Raw genomic sequence first — 6,487 nt, forward strand, 5'->3', positions numbered from 1 at the left:
AAAATATGCAAAACAAAACTAGAATTAAATGAAACTATTAATAAAAAAACACAATTCCTTATACAAAGACTTCGCTTGCAGAATTTTGAACACAGTAACAAATCAGGTCGATTTCTAGCTAACCAGCTAAAAATAAATAAAGAAAAAATAACTATATTTGCTGCTAAAGATTTATCGGGGAACACAATATATGATCCTGGAAGAATAAACAACATTTTTAGGGATTTCTATGAAACTTTATACTCACCACAAATAAACCCATCTAAAAATGAAATTGATCTGTTTCTTGACAACGTAACTCTTCCAAAATTACTAGACAGTCAAGCAATGGAACTGGATTCGCCACTGACGCCAAGTGAACTCCAGGAAGCCCTGATAAGTATGCCCAATAATAAGGCTCCAGGTCCAGACGGCTTCCCTGCAGAATTCTACAAAGAATTCTGGACAATTTTGGCACCAGTATTCCACAGCATGTTGCAGGAAATCGAGGAAAAGGGCAGACTACCACCAAATATGAATTCTGCCAACATTAGTCTCCTGCTAAAACCAGGCAAAGACCCTTTATTTCCCTCAAGCTATCGTCCAATTTCTCTTTTAAATGTAGACCTTAAAATAATCTGCAAAGCTCTCTCAAAGAGATTAGAGAAAATGACCCCCCTCTTAATTCATCCTGACCAAACTGGTTTCATAAAAGGTCGGCACTCCTCAACAAACACTCGTAGATTACTTAATTTAATAGACTACTCATACGATAAAAACATCGAAACCATAATATTATCTCTAGATGCAGAAAAAGCATTTGACAGAGTTAATTGGAAATTTTTATTCGCAACTTTACACAAATTTGGTTTTGGAAACTCTTTCATAAACTGGATAAGAATATTATACAATTCCCCAACGGCTCGTATCAGAACAAATGACCAGACATCCTCCAGCTTCTGTCTCCTGAGGGGCACCAGACAGGGATGCCCACTCTCCCCTTCACTTTTTGCAATTTTTATCGAACCTCTAGCAGCAGCATTTAGACAGGCTACAACAATTAAGGGCATAAAATGTAAGAACATAGAACATAAAATCAGTCTCTATGCGGATGATGTGTTGCTTTTTCTGCAAAACACACAAACCAACCTCTCTGAGGTAATTACTTTAATAAACTGGTTTTCAAGAGTTTCAGATTATTCAATTAACTGGCCAAAATCTACAGTTCTCCCCATTAACTGCTCCTTCCATAATTCTTCCTCTGCCCCACTGCAATCCGGAAATATTAAATATTTAGGTATTAATGTCTCTCCTAAGCTTTCAGACTTAACTAAACTAAACCACATCCCACTTCTAAAGAAAGTAGAAGGCGATCTGACTAGATGGAAATCTTTACCCATATCACTCATGGGAAGGGTCGCCACTATAAAAATGATGATCTTGCCAAAAATAAATTACTTATTTTTGATGATCCCTAACAAACCATCACAAGATTGGTTCAGATCTCTGGATTCATATATTTCCAAATTCCTTTGGAAAGATAAACCCCCGCGTATTAGCTTAAAAACGCTACAAAGAACCAAGGATAGAGGAGGATTAGATCTGCCTAATTTTCACCAATACTTCTTAGCCAACAGGCTTCAGTTCATCTCAGAATGGTTAAAACATACCTTCTTAGTTGAGCCCTGGCTAGATGTTGAACAGGCACTATGCAAGGATCTAGAGATTTCAGACCTACCATTTATTAGCTCAAACATCAAAAGACATGAATGCTTTAAAAGTATCAACATCAGCTTTTCTCTAACAGCATGGTGGGAGTTTCTAAAAATAACGGAGTCTTCATTAATCCCATGCAAACGTACACCTATCTGGAATAACCCTGACATATTACAAAACAATAATATGATTAATTTCCCAGAATGGAGTTGTAAAGGAATTAAATACTTAGAACATATATTAGAGGGAACAGAATTTATTCCATTTGACAGACTAGTTGAACAATATGGGATCAACAAGACAAGGTTTTTAGAATATCAACAAATTAAATCCATAGTAAAAAAGAAATTTAACCTCAGTCAAGTTGAATTACAAACACCACTAAGTGCGGCACATTTTCTTACTCTTAAATCCCCCAAATTATTATCTAAAATATACAGAACACTTTCTAAATTAGATGAATCAATATCCCTTCCTACTGCAAAGTGGGAAGCAGATTTATCAGTCAACCTAGACCAAAACTTCTGGTCTCAGATTTGCTTAAAAACTTTCAAATTAATTAAAAATCCCAGTCTGCAATTAATACAATACAAAATACTTCATAGAGTGCACTATACAGGTCATCGGATGTTCAAGATGGGCTTTACATCTTCCAACAACTGCTCACACTGTCAAGGCAATACACCAGACAATTACATCCACGCTCTTTGGTTCTGTCCACCAGTGCAAAAGTTTTGGCGCGAGATATGTGAAGACTTATCAAAGTGTCTGAAATGTAACATTCCAACTTCCCCCTTAGTGTGTCTACTGGGCAGCTTAGATAATGTCACTTCAGAAAAGAATATAGCCCATATGATCTTCACTGCCCTATGCATAGCCAAGAAAACAGTCCTCATGAACTGGAAAAATAAAAATAATCTTAATTCTAACCAATATAGAAATTATCTATTAGATTACATTAGTCTTGACACAGCCTCTGCCACCACATTAGATCAATTGCTCTGGGCCCCTTTTATCAGCTCCATCACCTAGTGGGGGTGGGGGGGTCATAGTTTGGTCCCGCCTTCACTGTTGTGATTGGTGAGGGGGTAGGGACAGGCTTAGGGCGTCGGGGGGTTCCCCGGAGGCATCTTCCTTGGGGGGCTCAAACCGGGGTAGCGGTCACGTCCGGTTGGGGGCTCTGTTGGCTCTCAGGTGACTGTTTCCTCGCGGCTGCGTGCAGCGGGGCTAGGGGAGGGTCTGTGCTGACGGACGTGGGTTACTGACCTGGCAACCTGACTGCCCCTGGGTGGGTCCGGGATGGGCGTGAGGTTCTGGGGGCGCTCCGTCTCTGGGCTGGGGCCCGGGCCGGGCCTCGGGGGCTTGGGTCCTGGTTGGTGTGTTGCCGGGGTTGTGGGCGGGTGGGTGCATGGGGGCCCGGCCCTGGAGCAGGGTGCCGCCGGTGCGTCGAGCCGCCTGGGGGGCTCTTCATCTGGTGGGGGGGATGGTCACATCTTGCAGGAGCTTTCTTCTCTTCAGGAACTCTCTGCGGGAGGGAGAGATACAGGAGAGGTGGAGGAAGATCTCAGCCTGGGCGTTTACCGTCTTATGTAGTCTGGAAGATGTGTGGATGGTGGGGTGGGTGCAGTTTTCTCTGTGGTGGGGTTGGGTGGACTGTCCAGGGCTCTGTGGAGCCGGAGGGCGCTACTGCACTGGGCCCCGGTCTGATGGGCCTGGGCCCCCCTTCCCTGGCGGGTCGCGGAGGGTGGGAGTGCCTACTGGGGTCAGCGGGGGAGCTGGCCCCAGGGAGGGGTTACCTGCCCCTCCCTTCCTTCCCTCCCCATCTCCAGCTGCCTCCCTCTTCCCGCTCCTCCACAACCACCCACACATGCAGGGCCTTGGAGTGGGGGTATGTCACCAGGGTGCAGAGGAGGCTACCCCCCCTGTCCCCTTCTGGCTGCCTCTGCCTCAATTTTATCCCACAACTTAGACATTCACATTATTCACACTCTCATTACACATACATATAGGATCTTGGGGGTGGGCACAATCACGGAGTCCAATTTACCATCAGGGTGTATACCTCACCCCTGACGTCGTTGCCCACCTCTCAATTTTAAATACACTTAGTCATTGAGGGCTAGCAGGAGGGACTATGTGCTTACCTGCTGCTCCATGGCAGGTAGCTCCATGCCCTCCTGGGTTTTAATTGCACCTTAGAACACATATGCATCAACACTACAATGAGCGGGTGGAGGGAGGTTTGGAGTCTTCTCCCACCCCCATTCTCTGCGGCCTGCTGGAGCGGGAGGGCTAGTAGGAGGAGTTGGCCGTCCGACTGCGGTCTGGGGTGTGGGGCCTCCCTGCTGCTGCGGAGTCGGGGTGGTCTGCCTCTCCCCACCGCAGGGAAAAGGGTAACACCACCTGGGTCTGGGTGCAATTCCCCCCTCCAGGGGCAAGGGTACCTAGACCCGGTTTGTAGAGTACGCTTGGGGAGTGTGATTGTGTGTACAGCGTCTCTTTATGTCTGTCTCCACGTTGGTTGAGTGTGGAGTGAGTGCATATGAGAGCATGAGGGTGGGAATGGATGTTTGTGTCTGTGTGTGCCTGTATGTCTGTGTCTATATGTCAGGTTGGGTATCAGACGCCACCTCTCTGGGGACACCTCAGGCCCTCCAAGGTTTGGAGGCCTATCTCCACCCACCACCACTTCCCCTGCCGGTGGCGGACTCCCTCAGGTGTCGGTGTGTTGGTGGTTCTTTGTGTCTGGGGGTGGGCGTCCGGGTACACACCGGCTCACTCCTTGGCGGCCGCTTGTCGGGGCCTGGGGCCTGGGGCTCGCTCGGGCCCCTTTGGAGGTGGGGTGCCCCCGGCCTCTTGGCCTGGGGCTCGGTCACTCAGGCGCAGCTGGGGGCCGGCGGAGCTCACGGGCGCGTCACTGCAACTCCCCCTGACTTCTGCTCCGCGGCTGCTGGGCGAGCCCTCATCTGGGACTCTCCTCAGCTCTTACTGGAACAGTGGCGCGGCTGCCCCTCTGTTGGTCTTCCATGGTCTCTTGTGTTCTGGGGGCCTCTGGATGTCTGGAGTTTTGATCTCCTCCATACCCGCTTCACACCCTGGAGGACGGGGCTGTGGCCCCCCCACACTCCCTAGCAGATCATTACATGGAGAAACCTTTGGAATGCAAGCATGCTGATCCACACAGGTATGCACACATGGGTATTCACAGACGCGGACTAAAGCTTTCTTGGCTGCTACCTCAAAGCACACTGTGCGCTGTCTATCTTGCGTGCTGCACAATATTGTTTATTACTTAGTAAATATTGATATCTATGGCTAGCTAGTTTATTGTGATGGTGCTTTGTTTTCTCTATTATTATGTTGCTCTTTGTTGTTTGCTGTCTCCTCTGTTTGTTTTTTTTGTTTGTTTTTTTTTTTTCTCCATACAGGTGACCCAGGAGTTCTTTTTTTTTTTTTTTTCTCTCTCTCTTCCCCCCCCTTCTCACCGTCTCTTCTCCCCTTTGGTTTTCTTTCTTTCTCTCCCCCTCTTTCTCTCATTCATTCCCCCTGTCCTATTTATTAAAAAAAAAAAAAAAGACAAAGGATGAACTGAAGCTCTGCCATCACGTAATGTCGCATACTGCTGTTTCTGATGTCATTTAAAAAAAAAAAAAAAAAAAATATGAGATGTGTGACAATTGACAGAAATTCCATCTTTAAGCGAAATACTGACAATATAATAGTTTGCTTCTTAATTTTAAACTTATTGAAGCTTTTTTTTTTTTTTTTTTTTTTTGGTCAAAACAATAGAATAGAATAGCTTTTATTGTCACTGTTACAAGAACAATGAAAGGCAGTTTGTCTTTTCTCCATGTGTGAAGCACACAATAGCATAAGTATTTACACAATCACAGACAAATTTACATTTACACAAGAAAGACATGTACAAGTTATACATACACCTGCAAACAGCAGCCTGCAGCAAGGAGATAACAGGGAAAAGAACAGCAAGGATAAACCAAAACAGTAGCATTATGGTCTGTATAATCAAAAAATATACTAAAGGATGCTACTGATGGTTCACCTACGAAACCTGTGAAAGTTTAACTACTAAATATGACTTATTGGGGTTTTTTTATCTGTGTGTACATATCTTTTTTTGTTCTGTTGATAAAGTCTATCCGGTCGTTAAGTCTGACGTCACTAGCCGTGTCTGGGCCTAAACTCCGCTGCAGGTCCATATATCAAACGATCACTATGGCATTACTGAGAGTTGAAAAACTGTCTAAAGTCTTTCATCTTTAATAAAATGATCAGCGTTCTGCTCTACCAGGTGTAACAATTGAGTTTAACATCCAGGCATCCATGAAAACGGAATTTATGACATTTAACGGAGTTAGAAGTTAGCAGGGAGTTAGCTCGCTATCTTCTATCTAAATACAATATAGCATGTCCTGACTGCGGGGTTTTGGAAACAAATTAAAACATACAGCTTTCTTATCACTTCCAGCATAAATGAAGACAGAAAACTAAACAGCAGTGACGTTTGTAGGGTTACTGAAGTTTGGCTAGCTGGTATATAATGATGTGCTACGTGACCGCTAGCGACATAGCTATGTTAGCATAATATAAACAAGCTAACTTTTTTTCCACTCGATAAAAGTTAACGTGAGTTTTCTCGGTGGTCAGAAACAAATGTAATCGCATGGCAGGATGCTGTAAAAGGACCAAACTTCAGCCAGGAGAACAACTGAGATAATTCATCTACAATACAAAGTTAGTCATTCATATACTGCTGCATGGGCTGGGCTGT

Source organism: Copadichromis virginalis, linkage group LG4 (assembly GCF_057382275.1).
Source record: "Copadichromis virginalis isolate Kocher_CV1m ecotype Utaka linkage group LG4, C_Virginalis_male_GT1.1, whole genome shotgun sequence".
NCBI classification, from domain to species: Eukaryota; Metazoa; Chordata; class Actinopteri; order Cichliformes; family Cichlidae; genus Copadichromis; species Copadichromis virginalis.